This window comes from Camelus ferus, chromosome 1 (assembly GCF_009834535.1).
Source record: "Camelus ferus isolate YT-003-E chromosome 1, BCGSAC_Cfer_1.0, whole genome shotgun sequence".
Lineage (NCBI taxonomy): Eukaryota > Metazoa > Chordata > Mammalia > Artiodactyla > Camelidae > Camelus > Camelus ferus.
This window is the reverse complement of record NC_045696.1, coordinates 53,605,004-53,627,099: the sequence shown is the minus strand read 5'-3', so window position 1 is coordinate 53,627,099 and position 22,096 is coordinate 53,605,004. Positions and strand designations below refer to the sequence as shown.

Here is a 22,096-nt window from a genome sequence, read left to right as displayed (position 1 = left end):
ATGCATAATTTTACGCTCAATTTTGAGTTTTTATTTTCACTTTGACTACTGGGTATTTGGTGCTTTTGAGAACTGCTTTGTATGGGAAAAAAGAGATGATCACAGCTTTCACTTAGGTCTAAAACGTTCTTACACATTTATTGTATAGCTGTCAGAAACTACAATAAAACTTCTATTTTTACAGTTGCAGAAGAAATGACCACTTCTGTCTTTAACCATATAAAGTGGGTGGGGGGTGGTCTGGGTCTTGTTACAGGTGGGTTTGATCATGCAATTTCTCTGAAGATGCAGCTGCAAGAGTAAAACGCTTAGAGTCTTTGTATTAGGATGAGGAGGCAAGGCAGGGCATGCAGGTCCGTTGAGGTTTCTATAGCGTCCTTTCTTCCAGTGAAGAGCTGGAGGAAAATAAACTGTTGCCTGTTGCCTTAACGACCATCATTGCTTGTGACCTTCATTGACTATATCTGCGTTTTTTAGCAACGTTGCTGAGTAGGAGGAAGGCATGGATTGGGGAAGCATATTCTTGGAGACTATTGTGTGCAGCCTAAATAACCATCATAATGCAGAAGTGAAAAAACACAAAGCTGCCTAATTGTAAGACTTGAGTTGAAAGAGAAATCTGGTGGCATCAACTGGGGCCTTTGGCTTTGGGGTTGCTGAAAAGGTTTTGTGTAGGAAGCACTGATTGGTGTGATTATGGGTCCAGAAACCAAGCTGCCAGCAGTGGCTGTGGTTGTGGCTGTGGCTGCGCAGTGCTTCTACCATCTTACCTGCGCTCTCCGAGAGGAGACCAAACGGATGCTAGGGACTGGGAAACACATTCAGATTCATAGATACTGAAGCAGAATAGGAAATCATCCAGATCAAAAGAACAGTGGCTGAGACAGGGCCTGATTGTAGCTCCTCAGAGTCCTGCTGCTTCACCTCCAAGTCACATAGCACTGAAGTGGCTGATGAACAGACGTGGTGCCTCTGTCACTAAGCAGCCTTGGTCTGACTCTGGACAGTGGCATGTAGCAATCCAGTTGTTCTTGCATTCTCTCTCTCTTTCTCTCTCTCTTCCATTCGGCAGTGACATGCAAGAATGATTCCTAAGCTAAACCAGAGGATCCTGTGACTGGAAGTAATGGAAGTGAACACACGAGGCGGCATTCTCATACCCATGCTGTGGATATTTGATAAGTTTCTTAGAAAATGAAGACAAAATAATTACAAAAGATGACCTCACTTATATGACGCACTCTCAGCTTAGACACTTGACTGTTTTAAGACACCTATTTTAAAAAACACAATTCTAATGTGCACATTATTTTTCACTTTGAAGGAGAACTCATCATCATAAAACATTGTGGCTTGCAAATTCAGACAGAGATATTTTCATGTTCAGGAGCAGATACATAAGCAATGGGCACATTCAGTTGAAGAAGGAATCTGAAATTGGTAGGAACAAGTAGGTGGGAGGAACAGGACACAGGAACCAAGCTTCACGTATGAGGCACAGACTGTCACATGCTTCCTTATGACCAGACTGAATCTGGCTTCCCTCTGAGCACACCATGGGCCTGGAATTTTTGGTTAGCTATTGCTCTTGGAGGGTAAAACTTTCTTCTGATACTAACTTTGCTGTTTTGATTCCTTTTAACCATCAACTTTGGGAGTCTTTAGATCCTGGTGAAGAAGCTAAGGGTCAACACTGTTTAATGTGAAGTCCTTCATATATTCAGTTACTGGACAAATAATTATTTGTGAAAGAAAGATTACAAAATGGTTAACAGAATAGATATGCTCCCTACTGTCTTGGAGCTTAGAGTCTAGTGAAAGAGATAGACAAGAAAACAAAGCAACACAAAATAAATACATAGTCATCAATTATACTTTCTTTACAAACTGTACCTCTGTGTCAGTTGTGCGATTATACAGTTGTGGTAAGATATATAGGACAAGCCCACCCATTGTTTTTTAGAGCAAAAAAAAATGAGTATGTGTGGCATTAACTGCTAGTTGTTTTTCAGTGTCTGTCCTCTCCTTTTGCAGTAATAGGGCTTTTCACTGGGCACGTGGCTGCCCAGATAAAGAATACATTTCCAAGCTCCCTTGCAGAAAGGTATGGCCCAGTAATCAAGTTCTGGTTGACGGAATGTGAGCGGGAATGGTTGTTTTCAAGTTTGGGGCTGTTTTCTTAAGAGGAAGATACATGTTCTTCCTTCTTCCTTCTGGCTGAAATGTGTTCATAATGATGGACCCTAAAGAACATATTTGATCGTGTGGAAGCCACATGTTGAGGACGGCAGGCTGACGACACCATCAGACCCACATCATACCAGGTCAAAATGCCACATCATACCCTAACCACCTACCTGGACTTCTATGTGGGAGGTGAATTTCTCTGTTGTGTACATCACTGTAATTTTCTGTTTCTTTGCTTATAGCAGCCTACCCTGTAGCCTAATTAATAGAATATGCCTATCCTCCTATCATACTGATACCAGTTTTTAGTTGAAATTTTTTTCATTGCAAGAAACCAGAATGGGCATTTTGGGGGCATTTTTCCCTAATGAATATTTGGCTAGAATATTCTTACATTTCTAAATCTATATGTCAGCATAATTGTAACTAAATGCTCAATAATGTGCATAAAACCCATATGATTTCATTTACACAATGTTCAAAAATAGGCAAAACAAATCTCTGGTATTAGAGGCACAATAAAGGAAGCTAACCTTTCAAAGCCAGCTCAAGCGTCCTAAGATCCTGGAGAGCAGGGGGCATATGGCCTAAAGGAAAGAGCTGAGAAGTCAGGCAGATGTGGAATTAGATGCCAGAGAGCTGAGTTTAGACATCTTTTAGTCTGGTTGTTGAGGGCTGTGAGATGGTGAGAGAACTGTAAGTGGTGATAACCAGGAGTAAATCTCAGAAGCCAACTCTCCACTGTGGAAGAATCTTTCTCTCTTTCATCCCATTCTAGAGGGAAGTAACTTACTGGGTATGTTTAGACACATTAACTCAGTTTAGTCTTCATAGAAATTATATCCTAGAAGAAATTCTAAAAATTTTTGACTTTTCAGTTGAAAATGAATCTCATATTCCAAATCAGCTGCACTCATAAATGCTCGATTATGTTTTTACACTGATTATTTAAAAGGAATTAATTGGGGATAGCAATGAGGATATCTCAGGATAATTACGTGCATTTAGCTAACCAGTTTGAATGATACTTCAGATGACAAGTAATGGGTCAAGTGAAACACATCCTGTGTCTTTTCTATCTGTAGTTCCCATGAGTCTATTCCACTGCTAGTATCGTGGGAGACATCCTGTCTACTAAGAAAAATAAGCTGAGAATGGAATCCACCACTTTTATTAACACCTTGTGTTTATTGTTTAAAATCTTTTATAAAGTTCAATAAAAATAAACTAACAACATGGTTTTCATTGCTGAGGTCTGAGTCCCAGAGCCCTTGGAAAGTTATGAACCTACATCTGAGGAGACAATAACCTTGACATTCCATTTGTAAAATTTAAGTGAATTTAACCACTTTTTCTCATATCTTTGCCATCCTTAATCACTGATTAAAGTCCTTATGTCAGGTCCTTATGTCATCTGTCAAGTCCTTATATCACCTGCTCTCTCCTATACTTTCATTCCTATTCTGTTGATCTAATTCCAGTCACCTAATCTATCTTTCTCTCACTCTCAACTTTTTCCTCTGTGTGTGCTGAAATGTCTAACCAACGATAATTTAACCCTCAAACATCCTCAACTCCTTCCCTCCACCACTTGCCTTAATTGAAGGCTGATTCACTCCCAAAGACACTGCTTCCAAAAGAAACTCCTCAAAAAGTGAAGAATGACCATTTTGCCAGTAGATTCATATCATCCCTGATCATCATTCATTATTCTCAACCAATATTCTCGGATCTCATAAAAACAAACAAAAACAAAACAAAATATCTTAAAAAAAAAAAAAAGAAAAAAAATCTCTTGCTGTCTATTTTCTACCATTTTTGGTCTCTATCCTTCCAGCTAGTTTCTTCTCCATTGCTCCACCCAAATCCTGTCGTCATGCTGTGTGACTTCAAGTTCCATGTGGCTGATCAGCACAGCATTCTGATTTCCTAATACTTTGACTACTTTGACTCCTGTAACTTTCAACTCAGTTTTACTTCAGTTCTCAGTACTCACATTAATAATGGGTTCAACTTTGTCATCTGTTAAATATGTTCATTTCTTACCTACTAAACTTGAAGATCCCATTTTCTAACCACAACTACAATTAAAAATCCTTCAACTTGTTTCTTCTCTTACTCCAATTATATTGTTTTTATCTCATTTTACCCTCTGGTTCCTTAACTTAGCCATTTCTCTCTATAGCTCACTCCTATTCTAGAGATGGAAGAAGGAATCCATCATTTCAGTGTAAACATGTTAAAAACTGAGAAAATCTTGTAAAAATCTAAGTGTAGATATGCATAGACAGTTCAGGGCTCACAGGAGAAATCTGAACTGGAGATAGAATTTGGGAATACTTAGCATAGAGATGGTATTTAAAGATATGAATCTGGATGAGATCAATAGGGGAGATCGTGTTGATAAGGAAAATGGGTTTGGAAGGAACACTAAAATACTTCATATTTTTAAATCTGATGGAGGAGAAGCCAGCAGTGGGGTCTGAAAGGAAGTGACTAGTGGGCTGGGAAGAAACCAGGAGGGTGAGTAGCATCATGGAAGTTGAGAGAAGAGAGTGTTTGAGTAGGGGGAAAGTGTGGTCTATTGGGTGGAATACTGTCTGTGATAGAATAAGAATATGTTCTTCGAACATGGAACATGAAAATTTTTAGTGAAAACCATACTGTTGGAGTGTAAAGTTCGAAACCAGATTAGAGTGAGCAAAAGGGTGAATAAAAGATGAGAAAGTAAGGTTATAAAGAAGAACAGAAAAACAGTGAAGAAGCCCAAGGAGATGGTAGGTTAGGGCACCTTCCTTCCTTCCTTCCTTCCTTCCTTCCTTCCTTCCTTCCTTCCTTCCTTCCTTCCTTCTTCCTTCCTTCCTTCCTTCCTTCCTTCCTTCCTTCCTTCCTTCTTTCAAAGATTAGCAATGCTAAGAATGTTTGAATATGAGTATATTTGAATATGGGAATCATCTAGTGGTTAAGGAAAGATTTAGCAAGCAACTGAGAAAGAAAAGGCCTTGAGAAATCATATTAGGATGGAACTCAGGACCCAGAGAGAGAGATGTTCCCTTTTCTAGGAGAAGGAATGTTTTTTTACCCTGAATTAGGAGGGCCAAAGATGTGAGTTGGTTTTTCCAACTTGTTAATGAGAATAGAAAAGAATTCCCTCTAATAGTTCATTTTATTAACAAGTTTAAGGCAGGTCATCAACTTCGAGTGAAGAGGGAAATGGAATGAGAGATTTGAGAAAAGTTAAGAGATGAGAAACAGTATATTCAAAGAGAGGAAAGCATATTTATTGAAGAAAGTAGCAGTACTTTGGCAGTGATCAAAGTCCAGATGAGTTTCTGGTCATGAATTAAAGTGAAACCAGTCAGGCTGTTTGTGTCTTTTAATTCCCCTGTCCTTCCTTGTTCCATTTAGCTGCTTCGGCATAAGCAAGGCAAAGGAGAGAGACGGGTTCAGCAAGGGGGCAGGGGAATGTGTGAATGAAACTCAATGAAGAGGAAAAGTTAAGGGTGATGATGATGACAACCCACAGAATTCCAGACAGATTACTGGCAAAGCCAAACAAAAGTTTCTTCCCAATCTAATATTCTTTTTGTTTGCATTTTTAGCCTACCACTATCTCTTACTATTTTCAGAATGTTTGCATTACTCAAGACTTACTTCTTCAACACTACAATCTTCTGTGAGGAAAGATACCATATCCTATTTTACTTTTGTTTCATCAAAAGAGCAGGCATACTGTAGGTGCTCAATAAAGTACACCAAATCAGTGAATGGAGGATGCAGATGGGGACTAAACTCATTAAAAGTTTTACATTAAAATTATTATCCCAATGCCAGAAACTTATCCCAAGAAATATTTGTTTAGTGTAGGTATTTACAGATATAGTACAGTGATTTTAGTGGGATTTTAATTTAGGTTTCATGCAGTATTCCCAATCCATCTGTTAATTGCACTGATTACATCCTCTGGCTGATTACACTGAAAATTGCTATCCATGCCTCAGGTCAGGCAGTGAGTAAGTTGTGGGTTGAGTTGTGAAGGAGGATAAATCGGTGTGAATTGAAGTAACAAGCAACTGAAAATAAAGGCGGGGGATGTTTGGAGACAGTGTGCTGATTAGTTACCATGCTGAGCATTTCGCCTTCAACAAAATCCAACTCCGTGGGCAGACTCAAAGCCCAAACTGCTGACTTCCTGTGATCCTGCATTGTCCCTTGAAGTAAAGCTATCAACTCTAAATTGCATCCTACTTTATTTTTAGTTTAAGGAACACACTTCTAAGTCCATTCATGAAGAATGCTTCTTACTGCAATAGCCAATCTCAAATTATTGTTTAAATTCCCCAGTTGTGAGCCACTTAAGTCTTTAATCTGACTTCCTCAAGTGTCCAGTGGAATTCTGTGTATGTTCTGGGAAGCAGTGTAATGTAGTTGAAGGCTTGGCGGTTTACAGCGAGTCCTATTTAGGCTGGAGTCTTGCCTTCCTTGAGTATTGTCTTGAGTCTTGAGTATTACCTTACCTCTAGACAGGAGGAAATTGGGAGGAAAGATGAGAAGATGAGAAACTATTGTCAAAGTGAGGATTCTTTGAGGTCTGGTTTGTTCTTCCAAATACAAGATCCTTGCTTAAGGCCAGTAATTGGAGGAGTGGAAAAAAAAGAGAAGATTGAGCATTTAAGCAAATCTGTATTTGGTTGAAGAAATACACTGAAATTCTTTATCAGCCTGCATGAATGTCAGCTTTGGGCCTTTTTCTGTTGGGTATTTTTAGCAATGACGTGGGTAACAAAATAGAGGGACTGATTATCAAATTTTGATAGCTGTCTTTATGAGGGCTATCCAGTACTCTGAATAACAAAGTAAAAATTCAGAAGACTGTCAGCTTAAACAGTGAGCTGAAGTTAACAAGCTGAAAATCAATGGGAATAATGTGAAGTCTCACACTTAGATGGTAACTTCCATTGCACAGGACAGGTTTGGGGAAATGTAACTTAATATCAGTTTATGTAAAAACGGACATTGATTGCTGGCACAACTTATGATAAAGAGCAGAGTGATCTCAACTGAGTTAATAGAAATATAGCCTAGAAAATGTGGGGGATGAAAATCCAAACTTACTGTGCACTGATTAGATTAAATCTAGAGCCTTATGTTTGGCTAATATATTTTAAAAGAACCATTGGAAACAAGATGGTAATCAGATGGTAAGCAATGACAAAAAAGAAATCTGCATACCATCATCTGGGATGATTAAGCGGGAGGAAGGGATATATCTTGGGGATGTGATAGCCATTTTTTTATTTGAAGGGTTCCGGCATGGAAGTGAAATTGGATTTGTTTTCCAAAGGCCAAAACTTTCTTCATAAATTAAACTTAAATTTTGGCTCCTATTTAAGGAACTATTTTCCAGTAATTTCAGGTTGTTTTGTGAAACCAAGAACACCCCTGCCAGGACAGAGCTTGGAAGACAGGCTGGTAGGTTGGGCGGAAAGGGCACACTGACATTCAGTGAGGGGTGGAATTGGGTGATATCTGATGTCCCCGTGATCCCATCAGAGAGGATGGGATTGGAATGGTTGAATCTTGAGAATGGAAGTGTGTTACTTGGTAGGAGCCACCCAGGCTGCTGAGAGGGGCACGTGGCTGCTGCTTGCTGAGCTCATATTTGTTTGATGGGCAGGTGTTGTTCCAGGGAAGCTGGCTCGGCTCTGTTTTGGTTACTTTGAAGCAGAGGAACTAATCCCCTCTGGAGATACTTGCTTGTTTTTGCTGTCAGAGCAGTCACACTTTTCCTTTTGTATCTCTTGTCTTGTTTTTTGAAGATGAGCTTCACAGAAAAATAGGCCTCAGGTTTCCTTGGTGATTCGCTGCGTCTGGTTGGCCCCTCCTCCACCCTCCAGAACAGCCACTGATAGGTTATTTTTTTTTTAACCATTTATTTAAAAAGTTTTATTTTTCATGAACTCTGGTTTGTAAATGGAAATTTTTTTAAAAACAATTCAAATAAAAGTTCTGCTAGTTTTCATAACTATAGGCAGGTGGTTAAAGAAAGAAGTAAACCATGGGTAGTGTTAGTTCTAGTCCTTGGCCTGGAATGACGTGAACTTGGACCTGTCATCACCCAGATTTGCCTCTGCATCTGCTGTTTGCTAGACTCTGAAGTCCTCAAGGTGAGCATAAACTTGTCATTCCCCACCGATGAGTCACCAGCCTTACTTAGAAGAACCCTGGTATATACCCAGTCTAAGTCTTTAAAGATGAAGGAAACAAACCATCCTGCTTTACATTTTAGCCTTTAAGAAGTTCAGAAGACCATTTTTTTGGGCTGAAGGTTAAAAATGCCTTGCAAAAAGTCTCTCTCAAAGGTCAAGACAGACCAGGACCTCTTGTTTGCTTGCTTGCTTGCTTACTTTCTCTCTTTCTTTCTCTCTTTCTTTCTTTCTTTCTCTCTCTCTCTTTCTGTCTCTCTCTCTCTTTCTCTCTTTCTCTCCCTCCCTCCCTCCCTTCCTTCCTCTTCTATATGGCAAAAGAAGGAAATGCTAAATGTTATCATTTTATATTTTAGAAATTAATGCTTTCATCATAAACAAATAGAGCAACTCTGTGTTAATCCTGTTTGGTAAAAGGACCAATGGTCTGCTTTTGAGGCTTTTGCCATTAGGGTCCTGGCAAGTTGACCTAAGGGCTCTTTTCCAAAACAGTATTTTCACAAGGGCAAGGATTTAGAAACATATTTATAAAAATTGAGCTTGAGTTAAAATGAAGGAAGATGTTTTTAAAATTGTATGTAAATAAAACTTCAAATATTTGTGCCAGTTTTATTACCTGAATGCATCCTATTAATGCCATATGAAATGGAGAATTTCAATTGAAAGTAAATTTTTCCTGATATGTATATGGCTAGTTTGTAGCCATTTTTCACTGCTACGTCATACAGTCAGAATGAAAATGACCCATGGAGTCTTGCTGTTTCAAGGGTATGTGGACAAGCAGCATCAACATCATCTGGGAACTTATTAGAAATTTAGAATCTTGGTTGCTTCCACGTCTTGGCTATTGTAGTTTGTGCTGCTGTGAACACTAGGGTACATGTATCTTTTTGAATTGGAGTCTAAAATGTCCATAGAAAGATGACTGGCTAAAGAAGCTGTGGTATATTTATACAATGGAATACTATTCAGCCACAAAAAAGAATAAAATAATATCATTTGCAGCAACATAGATGGACCTGGAGATCATCATTCTAAGTGAAGTAAGCCAGAAAGAGAAAGAAGAGTACCATATGATACCACTCATGTGTGGAATCTAAAAAAGAAAAAAAAACCCACAAATGAATTTATTTATAAAACAGAAATAGACTCAGACATAGAAAACAAACTTATGGTTACCAGGGGGGGAGTGGGGTGGGAAGGAATAAGTTGAGGAGTTTGAGATTTGCAGATACTGACTGCTACATATAAAATAAACAAGTTTCTACTGTGTAGCACAGGGAACTATATTCAGTATCTTGTAGTAACCTATAATGAAAACGAGTATGAAAATGAGTATATATATGTATGTGTATGACTGAAACATTGTGCTATACACCAAAGTTGACAAAACATTATAAACTGACTATACTTCAATTAAAAAAAAAGAAAGAAAAAAGAAATTTAGAATCTCAGGCCCTAGCCCAGGCTTATTATATCAAAACCTGTACTTTTTCACTAGATCCCCTGGTGATTCATAACCATTAAAATTTGGGACACACTCCTCTAGAACATACATGCTCACAAAACTTACAGTCATCCCAGATCTAACAGGCAGAGCAGACTTTAAAGTAGATTTCATTCTTTTAGTGATAGTATTTCAAAAGGGCTGTCATGCCAAACTCATTACCTGTTAACCTCTTCTTTATATTTGGAATAAATTCTGTGGTTTTTAGACTGAAGGTCAATGTTCCCCATTTTCTTATATTCTCTAAGAACAGGATTTCATGTGTTCTAGATCAAGGAAACACATTTTGTAAAAAGGTCCACAAATTCCAGGATGAAGAGGAAAGTTTCAAAAAGCTCCTAATTCCATAAGGAAGACTCTCTTGAGATGAGGGAGATCTTTTGTCCTCAGTGTGTTTTTTCATTCGAGATCTGTTCTTCTACTTCTTCCCAGTGGCTTTTATGGAATAGGCTCTTTGGGGTTCCCTAATGGGTAAGAAATGTGTCCTTTTTTTCCCAGCAAAAACTTAGGGAAGGCTAACAGGAAATCACTGCATGAACTAGGGTAAAGGAAAGTATAGTCTAGACTCTTTGCAGAAGATGTCTTCACAGTTCATACATATTCCAGTACAGTTCATCAGTGTTAGAAAGATTTGATGGCTTTAGACCCATCCCCTAGTTACAAATAGTAGTGTTTGCACCTGGTGTATTCTCTGTGTAGATCTCTGTTGCAGACCTAGTGCATGGTAGGTAATTGAAAGGATTCAGGAAGCTGAAGCCTGGCAACAAAACCCAAGTGACATCTCTGAGCACATTTGAGCTCCATCTCTTTAAGAATTTGATTCTGTTTATGGAGTAAATATCCTTACAAGTGGTGGAATGTCATATTAAGTGCATCTCAACCCTTTGCATTAATGAATGATCTGAGAGCTTCGGTTAACAGAGTTAGGGTGTGAAGCCCCAAAGAAATCCATCACCCAAGGGAAAAGAGTAACCAGATACCTGAAGCAGGAATCATTTTCACACTGGGTCATCTATAGCATTAGGAGATTACTCGCCACAACAACGTCCCCTAGTGGCATCATATCTAGTTTACTCCAGGAAAGAACATCAAGAAAAACAGGTAGAATGAAGACAGTTGCTTAAAACATCAATTTAATGGTTTATCTAAATTATGAGTGAGAATAGTCTAAACTGCATTGGATTTCTAGAATATAGAATGTGGTGAGAGCAGACAGATTATAAACTCAGGGTTAGAGATGTTTTACTGGTATTTTTCCTGTTTGCCTCATTACTTAATGCCAAAGTAAGCTTCAGCATTTCCTTATCGATGAATTACTAACAGCATAAGGTCATTGTGATATTTTGATGAGGCAATGCATGTGAAAGCACTCGGTAAACTGAATAAGACAGCGCACATATTGTATGTACACATACAGACAAAACCCCTTATTCTCTCACTTGCCATTTTCTCAGTGTAGGTCAACCCTGACTGTAACCTGAAAGCATGAGCTGCAAGTCCTTCTCTTTAGATTTCACTTTGTTGTTTATCGGAATCTGCCGTTGATGAGCAAACACCGCCTCTTAGCATCTCTCTTCCTCATTTATTCAGTTCCGTCCTCTTGTTCTGCTTTTTCCCCAGACTAGTCTAAAAAGTTCCCTCGCTTCTCCCGCTGTTTACACTCTTCAAACGCTCGCAGACAGTTATCATACGCCACCTCAGTTGTTGCTTTGCCAAGCTATACGGATTTCATCCTTTCATCTTTGCTCATAAGTCAATGCCTCCATCTCTTTAATCATTTTTCTTGCTGTTCTCTGAATTCCATCCAATTTGTTGATATCTTTCGGGTATGGAGGTGCCAAGAACAGAGTGTACAGTGTGATTAAGGAGCCGTGTCCATCACTTCTCAGCCAGATGGGATGGTTGTTACTTCAGAGAACGTGTTGAATGTATATTGGGGCCTGAGATAAAGGGAAAGGAACCAGTAAATCTTGAGAAAGTGATTCTGTAATTCATTGTCCCTAGGGAAAATAAAATCAGCATTTAATTAAAAGATGTGTTTCTAGTTTTGTGGCTAGCAAGTGCTATTGGGGTGAAAGGCAGGAAATGGCATCATTTAATAAGAAGAAAACACAATAGCATAATGCCAGAAATTAGTCCCTTTCTCACATTTGGGAAGACAATGCTAAACTATGAACAATCTTATTTTGAGAAATGTTTTACTCAAATATGAAAGCAGAAGGGAAATTTGGATCAAGTAATTTAAAACATTTAACTTATTCCTTGCACCATGCTAATGCAGATAATACCCAATACATAAAATGTACCCTGCAGAAGAAATAAATCCTGTAAATTTATGTCTATATAGGGTTTGCATTCAAAGTCTTTAGGTTATCTTTCAAGATTTAGGTTTAGGTTTGCTTATAGGATTAATGAGCGATTGAAGTATAAATATTTGTTATGTGGGCTGCCCATGTTAATACACAATAGCCAGTATTTTCTAGTGTTTTAGACTGAAGCTGACTATAGATATTTCAGCCAGATGCTTTATTGAAGCTGAATTTCACTGCAGCCCTAATTTATCTTTAGCATTTTGCTTTACGCTTATGTTTAAAGTTTTACTGTACTCATTGAACTGTGCTCGATCATTAATAATGGCAGCTATCTTTAATGAGATGCATGTCACCCTGTGGCAGGTGGTATGGTCTAATAGTGTGAGCATTGAATTATGAGTCAGAAAGGAAATACTTCTTACGTAGGACTATATTGTAAAATGAGAAAAATATAAGCATCTTAAAAATGGGATAACATTTGAAATGGGAGAATTAAAAAAAAAACAGATTTCCCTGAATAATAATTACGTCCCCTTAGTCCCTGAAAGGAGACATAATAATTCACATATTGCTATTGTGAAATCCAGCAGAAGCTTGGTCAATAAAGTGCTGACGTTTTTAGTTGAGATAGCCCATCTGTTACTTTGTGCTGTAAGGAGGAGGAAGAGAGAGATGGTTACTTTAGAGCGTGCACCTTGTCTAGTATTAAAGCTGCCAGAGAAAGTAAGTATACATGTCTTTACTTCTTAGAACCCTGAGAACATATCTGAAGTGATATTGGCCTACAGACTACCCATTTACATCTCCACTGATGGTGAGTCTCAGATATAGACCTAGTCAGAGTGCGATGTTTAATGATTAATTCATATCTTCCCTTTGATACTTTTATCTTAAAATTAGGATTTGAAAGATGAGAACATAAGGTCAAGATTTATAGGCACAATTAACACAGCTCCATAATTGGATTCATAGGAATCAAGGTTTGGGTTCAGTTCACCCAGCAATGTGACTTTGGGCAATGACTTTGAGTCTATAAGTGGAGTAATTATCCATGCTCCTTTTAACTCCCAGGGTAGCTGGGAATATCCAAGGGGATTATTGCATGGGGAAATAGTAAGGAAAGTGCTGTACAGAAAAGTAAAATACCTTATTACTGTTTTCCGTTGTGTGGTAAAGGGAATCACATCTTCTTACATTTCTTTCATCTTCACTTCAAGGTTCACTCCTAAAGTATGTTGTTTAAAAAAAGAATTCAATTCTGCAAATGTGTCAGTGTTGCTAGTAAGTTTCAGAGTACAGAATGGGAAAATGGCTTGCATTGTATGAAAAGTAGAACTTATACGCTGAGAGTCTTCTTTCCTGATAGATATCATATTTGGAATTAAAAAATTTTTTTTACTGGAGAAATAAGCCGTAGAATATTACTCTAACACCAGCGAGGGCTCTTTTGTCTCATTGCATGGTTGTAACCCAAGTGTGTGGTTACCACACTTTTCTAATCACTTTTCCTTAATGTATTTGGGATGAGGAGGGGCGTATACCACCTTCTCTCACCCTTCATCTCCACTATCTCTTCTGCATGGCATTTTCTCATTTCTGTCACATTTTGCTCTGCCTTGGCCCCCTGCACACTTGTTGCTGGTGTGTCAGAGAGGTCATGAGTAGCAGACCTCTTTGTGTAGAGCTCGGACCCTCACAGTGGCCTCAACAGAGATGGAGGAGGAGGAGCGGTGGATCTTCTTTTGTTATGCCCTTGGCATTTACTTCCTACCCACAGTAGTGTTCTGAAAAATTATATGAGCTTATATATCATAGCACTGAAACATTGGAAAACTATCTTAAAATTAAAAACATGTAGAAAATTTTAACTTGTACACTATACAGAGTGTTTGTTGCTTAAGAGAAACATTCTCATGAATTAGAGTTGACTTGAGAATGTATCTGTGGATGTAGCCTGGTTTATAACATCATTCTCTTATCCCTTCATCTCTCCACCTTTAGGAGAGGACTTTTTTTGTTTCTTGCTGTCAAACACATCCTCACCCACATTTCAGGACATTTCATCCTTTACCCACAGGAATTAATCTTAACCATCCTCGTACCCCTATCAGGATATTTCTTCAAGTGTTTAATGTGGAATCTGTTTCCAGAGACAGAGCCCAGGGTAGACTTCTGTAGCTTTTCTCTAACAGAACAATCTAGGGTGTCACAGGAACTCCATTTGTGTTTCCTATGGGGTCACAGATTATTTTATCAATATGCTACTTTTTTTCCTCTTTTTTTTTTTTTTTAGCATCAAGCAGTTAATTGCTAAGTCAGATACACACGAACATATAAACACAGATACCCATTCTGCTTGCTCAAAAAGGAAATGCTATTTCCCAAAGACTAATCTTTTGAAGGGAGAGTTCTCAAACTGGTAATCCCCTAGCCAAGTTCAGCCCACAAATATATTTTATTTGGCCTATACAGTTTTTGCTTAATTTTCTGAACTGAGCCAATATTGAAAACTGACACATTTCATATAAAAATTCAGATTTTTGGCTTTTTAAATGAACATTGTAAGATTTAGATACACTAGACCAACAATTCTATGTAGCAAAATTTGGCTAAACACGTTAAGGGCTGTCTCTTTTAAACAGGACCTGTGATCTCCACGTAACCAGTCTCTCCTAGTCCCCGTTACTCCCCCGACATGGAGGTCATGCTCCTTGCTATTCACCACCGCATAGTTTGGCTTATTCCTCACCACTTCACTTACTGACATTTTCTGCCTCTCCATTATAGACTGTGGTCAAAACTAATAATTCTAAGTCATAGAAAATCAAGGAAATACTCTAATTCCTGGCTAAACGTGTTCAGTGTCAATGACCATAGTTCAAATTTGTCATTTTTTTCCATAACAAATTTACATCCATAGCAAACTTAGATTTTTGGACCATAAAGTGGAAATGATAAATAAGGAATAAAACTATAAAAGCTACCTGATCAAAAAAATAATTTTAAAAATAAAGAAGGGGTAAAGATGTAAAAATATTACATACACACACACACATACACACACTCTGTGTAAATGACCAGCACTGAAAGCAGTTGTAATTGTTCATGTCTCTTAGCAAGGATAAACATATTCTGCTTTTTTTCTCCCCAATTCATAATGTCCTAGAGTAGACTCTACAGACAGCTATGTAACAATTATAAAAATGGTTTGGGGTTTCTTGAGGGGAAAGAGAAAGCAAGGTAAAAGTCATCTTTTCTCAATTCCTGAAGTGTGAGCTGTCTGGCTGTGGTTGAGGAAGAAGGAATCATTGAATATCAGAGGTGGATTGATGTTGACTAATGTGTATCCCTGCCCACACCCCAACATTTACAGGTGAGGAAATTGAGAATCAGAAATGCTGAATGACTAGCCCATAGTCATACTACCCATCTTTTACAATGTCTGGAACACAGGGTCTTTGGCCAAGAGATGGTGCTGACCTTGATCATGAGAAATGATCTCAGTACATACCGTTGGCATTGATCTTTCATGTCTGCAGGCTACATGGTGTACCTGTTTCAGTAAGACTTAAACTGGTCCCTGGAAGATGGTCATATCATGGACTAGGGAAAATTAAATTAACATAATTTTTCATTTTAATAAAATGTTTCACCTCTGTATCTGTTAGGCCACGAGACTTTATGAACTGGGTTTAATCCATTGCTCTTTTTACCAAGGCAACATGGTAGAGAGAATGGAGCCCTGGTGATGGCAGATAGCTCCGATTTAAGTTCTGGATCTGCCTAGTGTTTAAGGCCATGACCAGGAAGTTTAATCTTCCTAAATCTCAGCCACTTTAGCAGTACAGTGAAGATGATGCTACTCAGCTTAGTGGTCTGTTCATTTATTCATTGAACAAGTCCATATTAAACCCCTACTGTGTGTCATACATTCTTCTTAGTGCTTGTAGAGTCAGAAAACAAGTTTTCTCCCCCACCAACCAGAGGGCAAGATGGGTGTAAGGATTAAATCAGTATGTGCAATGGTTCTTGGCACAAAGGGCATGCTCAATGATTTTCATTTTACATTCTCTACCCTATTTTGCAAAACCAAGCTCTAAGATCAGGAGAATCTTTGCTCCCAAGTTTCATTAGACAGAAGGAAAGCATATAAATTGGCAAGGAGGGAACTTTGTACATTTAAAAATAACCAGCCACAATCCAAATAAATTTTTATGTGCCCAAGCAGCATGAGGTAGGTGATGTTAAACAAAAGGGTAAGTGCATAAGCATCTCCACTTCCCCATGACAATATATGCAATCTCTTCCTCATAAAATATAGAAGCAAACCCAGCAGTACGTGTATTTCAGAATTGTCCTATGGCTCCTGGGAAAATACCACAAATATTTGCTCTGTCATTGTTTCTTCACAGAACAATTATAAGGCCGGGTAAGCTTCTCATGTCTCTAATTTCCAACACGCTAAGAGTGAGGTTGGGGGTGGGTGATTAATCAAGAATAAAAATTCTTATATCTTCTTTTGATCATCATCTCTGAAAAAGAGAAAAGAGTTTAAGCAGAATTAGGCAGGGAGAAGAGATCTTGAAGGCATTCAGGAAAGCTAGCAAGAGGATCAATTATCTTCTTCCTTGAAGAGAATGATTTGTTGATGATTAGGGGAAGAAAAGAGAATCAGTACTAGGCCTCTTATATATGTTGTTTAATTCTCACAGCATGCAACCCAATAATAGAAATAATATACAATTGACCAGAAAAGCATGCCATTTGAGTATAATTTTAGATTATGCATCTTTTGCCCCTGCTTGATTAGTAAGCCCATACCTTCACTGTGTCATCAGTGAGGTTCGTCAGACCTCGTTAGCAGTTGTCATGCAGGCCTGCGAGTGTTTGCTGGAGTTCTGCTTCATTTTAACCCAGGGTGTGCTTTAGTGTTAGGGAGAGCTATTTGAGGTGGTGATACTTTGCTAAGGTAACATCACGGGGTGATGTAGAGGGTCTTAGGTGAACACCATCAGACATCTGTTTCAGGCCTGCTGTTAACTGACTGCATGGCGTGGGTTGGATACGTCACTGGATCTTGCTGGGCCTTGGTTTCCTCACCTGTGAAATGAAATGAGGTTTGACTCAATTCCATGTAACACCCTTGTAGCTCAACAAAGCCAGGTTCTCAAGGGATGTGTATGTGTGTATTTAGATTAGTTTGACTTTTAAGGTATCTGGCTGCCTCACTTTTTCAGAATACTAGAAATATTCTGACTTAACACAAAAGTAGAGTCCTCCTCTCTCCAATGATGCATGTGTGTATGTGTGTGTGTGTGTATATATATGTATAAAATCACCTGATTCTCAGTACTTCAGTGTGTGTGTGTGTATATATATATATATATTTACTATGAATTCTAAAATCTTCCTGTACACACCTGTCATTGGCACCTGCTCCAGGCAAAGTGAGGGACTAGGAAACAGGAAACAGTTCTACATGTCTTCTTTCAGAACCCTGGATCCTGTGCTACGAGAATGCTCTCTCTTCCCTAGTATCTTCTTTCTCTGTCCTCCTCTCTTCATCACTAACCTTACCTTCTCTCAGTCACCAGAGATGGGTAGCCCAGGCTAAATGATTTCTGGTTGCTGTGACCTTACACTTTACATTCCTGTATTGTAATCGTAGAAATGAAGGACGAGTTTTCAATTTCACTTTCAGGCTGTAGCAGAAATGAGGGTGGTCATGGAGGATGGGAAGGTAATTTCAGGGAATGCAAGCTTTCTGAGCAGCCCAGATCTGGTAGATGGCAACAATAAACATTCGTGGATTTAATGAATGTAAAGCCCCAGCAGAATGCCTGGCACATAGTAGGAGTTTAACACACAGTCAGTCTTACTCTTCCTCTGCAAATCTGCTTTGTATAATCTACTCAGATCCCTGGTAGGCTCGTCTTCTTTTAATGTCCCCTTGAAGTCTTTGAAACCTGGGACAGTGTTTTAGCATTTTACCTAATGTGTTAGTTCTACAAATGAACCATTTTTCTCTTGTGCTTTCTTTTATCGTTCTCTGGTTCTTGCTAATCCCTTATGTTATTATCCAGTGCTGTATTTTCTCTCCTTCCGCCTTTAGAATCTGTACCTTTTACATCTACGGAATTGCCATCTCCTGATGTCCTTACTGTCCAGCCCACGTTGCTTGTGGCCATGGGGTAAAGTCAATTCTCTGGCTTCGGAGAAAGCCTAGTAACATGCAGAAACAGCTCATCTGAGGCAAGGGGAGAATTTAATACATTTTCTAATCTTGTCTTCCCGTGCGCCCCTCCTCTGCTTTCCCTTGTATCAAAGTACTGAGAATCAGACAATATTTTTTGTTTTGTTTTCTTCTGCCTTGCTTTCTTCTGTCAGCTTGTGGAAGACCGAGAACCAGGGATGTCTGAGGAAACAGCCTGACGTCTGCAAGGAGAACAGCAAAGGGGCGGGCGGGGTTGAGGAGCCCACTGCTGCACTCCTGCCCCCTCCCCCACTTCAGGGAAACCTGTTTATTGACTTTTCTTTCAAAATGAAGTCAACAGCCCTCCTCCTCACATCTTTGTCTTTCTTCTTCCCAGTGCATGTTTGCCCCTCTGCTTTTTTCTTCCTCTTTTCCTAGATAACTACCCTCCCTCCTTTCTAACTAATACTTCTTTCGAGGACAGCGTAAACCGTCATTTCCTAAAAGATGGGCTAATTACCAATAATGATAGAACAGAAATTGTGTCTTGCTTTCCAAATTTCTTTTTTCATTTTCACATTGCTTCTAACTCTTGAAATAGCCCTGTGAGGTACATATTCCTGTCATTCCCATTTCTCAGGTGAGAAAACCAAGCCCAGGCTCCGCATGACGTTGGACTACTAGGTAGTCTGATTCCTGATACTGGGCCCTTTGCACAAAATCTTTCCATTTAGTGTATATTCATCTTTCCCTTCTCTGACTTATTTTAGTGCTTGTGCCCAGCTGGGTGTAATTTAATGTTTAACTGTATACTACGTGTAGGGCTGTTCTCAGATGACTTCATGAATCACTTCATATGTATTAGTTTATTCTGTCTCAGAAGATTGTTGGCTACACGAAGATGTCTTATGCTTATCTTGTTTCTCTTGGAGTGTCTGACTCAGTCTCAGAGTCTTAGATGCTTAATAAATACTTGTGACTGGTTGATTTGAATCAAAAGAAAGATTTATCCTATTTCAACTAGTTTTATATCTCCTGTGTCGGAAAGTATGGATGGGTGGTAATAATAATAATGATGGTAACAATACTTTACATGTTCATAAACTGCATTGTCTTCATCCCTCCACTAGATCTATGGATGCTTTTTATGGTTACGATTCCCATCCCACAGATGCTGACCATGAAGCAGACGGTGGCAAAAACCACTTCTGCCTGGTCAGAGTGAATGGAGCCTGACACCCCTGGGAATGCAGAGCACGCTCTACTTTGTAAATGTGGACTAGTCATGTAAGCCACAGCAGTATTTACCCATGAGTAAATAAGATTTTTCTGAACAAAGTCAGATGTTTAAAACATCACTATAGATCTGGGTTATCTGAACGCCGTTGTGTTACACTACTCTCACCTTCTGTGTAGTGTGATATTTAATTCCTTTGCTTCTTTAACTTCTTCTTTTTTTTTTTTTTTTTTTCTTCCTGGCAGAAATAGTAGAAAGCAAAAGTAAAGAGCTGGTCCGGATGTTTTTCTTCTGGTGGGAGGATTACCTCTTAAAGGAGGAAACAGGTGGCGAGTGCCTCCCCTCTTCCTTACCCTTACCTGACCCCTTAACATTCCCCCCATCTTCCTAGTAGGCAAGAGAGTCTGGCTTCCATGCACAAGGAAATGTTTCCTCCTCAGCTGAAGAAATATTTAGTCAGCAGCACAGACTCGAATCCCCCACCCACGGCAGACCTTCTGGTCCGATCCAGTCTTTCACATGAGAAAACTGGAGCATGAAGGGTGTTTTTTCAATAGTGCTAAAATTATTTTTAATAATCACAGAACTCTCTTCCTTGGAGACTGACAGTCTTGTTTTTTTTTCTCTCCACTTGAGTTTTGCAGAATTCTGTCATTTCTCTGCTTTTTTGAGGGCGGGTAGAAAGTCTCAGTCTAGGTTATGAGGCAGGTGTCTCTTAAAAGAGACAGTGGTGCAAAGATGCAGTGCTTGCTTCATAGTCTAACCGGGAGGCAGTGGTAAAGGAAGGAACGCTTTCAAGATGGTGAGTTTATTCTTTGTCTGAAAATCTGGTTAGTATGCAATATAGCAAACATAATGGACTAAAACAAACAAAACAAATGATGTTCAAGAAAAACAAAACTATATCCCATAAAAGAGAACCTGAAGGAAACACTGGGGGCACAGAGGCAGTGCAGGTATGAATTTGGTGCTTTGAGCTTTCTTAAACACAGAAAAATGCTACCCTTTGTGCTCAGATTGGGTTCCGGGGATAAGCGACATCTCCCGTGAGCTTGTTAGAGATGCAGAATCTTCAGCCCCACCTCAGACCCACCGAATCAGAACCTGCATTGACAAGAGCACCAGGTAACTCTTGGGCACTGCTAAAGGCCACTGAGGCTCCTCCTTTCTGACTGCTGTTGCCTCTTCGTGTCTGGCCCTTTTGCCACTACCTGCCCCTTTATTTCAACACCTCCTTCCTGAGAATTCCCTTCTGACTTCTTGGCTGGATCACGGAGCTGATTTGTAATAAGTTGTATAGATCCATAGAGGGGATCAGGATTTAGCTAGCAAAACACAATTCTGATGTCAGGCTAACTATCTCTGGGGGTGCTGGTTGTGTATGCTGCTGGGTGCTCTGTGGTTAATATATAATTTCACTCTTGAAAGGCAGAAATTAGATCAATGTTTCTTCATTTCCTTGGGTTTAAGAGTAACACACGCCAGGATTAATAGGCCTCAATTTTTTTCAAAATATTAAAATTTGTTCTATGTTGTCAGAACAATAAATCATTTACTCTCAGAGTCCTTCATGCTCACGGAATAGTGAAGTAATTACTGACTCTCGTCGCAAGATTAAACATTTGAAATGATATTTGCTGATACATTCTTCTCCAGGAAATACCACCATTTTCTTTGCCAGTTACCATGGGTTAATAATGAACTCTTACCACGTTACCTATTGCGTCTTACTGCCTTATGCCGAGAAAACACACTGAAAGCATCTAGAAAATTCTCCCCAGCTGTCCTCCCCAAGTGCCATGGCACCAGGTTTGTTCTGCACATTACCGTGTAATTAAGACTCAAATCTGTGTTGGTCCCTGAATATGTTGTTGTGGTATTGAGCTCTTTCTAGTGTATTATTTTCAGTATTTAATTCCAGGAGCTTGTTTGTTGAAGGCTTTTACTCCCATTTGATATTAAAATGGGGAAAACTTAGGATGTTTTTTCCTCCATAGTTGACTACAGAGCCAAAATAAAGTATATTAACAGGTAACTTGGGATAGTGTCTGATTTAAATCAAAAGAAAAATCCATTTTGCTTGAGTAGTTTCAACTCTGGGGGAATTAAAATTTCTTTCACTCTGTCATATCCACCACTGTGACTGAATTAACTGTGATGTCCCTAATTCAGTATTTTTAACTTTCAGTGATTAATTGTACAGCAGAGTATTTGATCAACCCTGCTAAATTTGAATCAGTTTTTAATAGAATAAAAAATAAATACCTCTTTCTCTAAAATCAGAGAAACTCCATGACCTGACAGTAGGTGCTCCAAAATACTTGTTTTATTTCTTAGATTCTCAGTAAAGATATTGAAATTTTACACTGTTCAGTAGTTAATGCGTAAAATTAAAGAAACAGCATACAAGGGGAATTGATTCTTTTTCTTAATATTGAAAATAGTGCATCATGC

General features: G+C 38.9%; 1 long non-coding RNA gene across 1 annotated transcript in view; it reads left to right on the top strand.

Annotated features, from left to right (window-relative positions):
* LOC116666611 overlaps positions 1 to 22,096 on the top strand; it is a 1,176,059-nt gene that overhangs the window by 1,127,260 nt on the left and 26,703 nt on the right. The gene's annotated exons all lie outside the window — the stretch shown is intronic.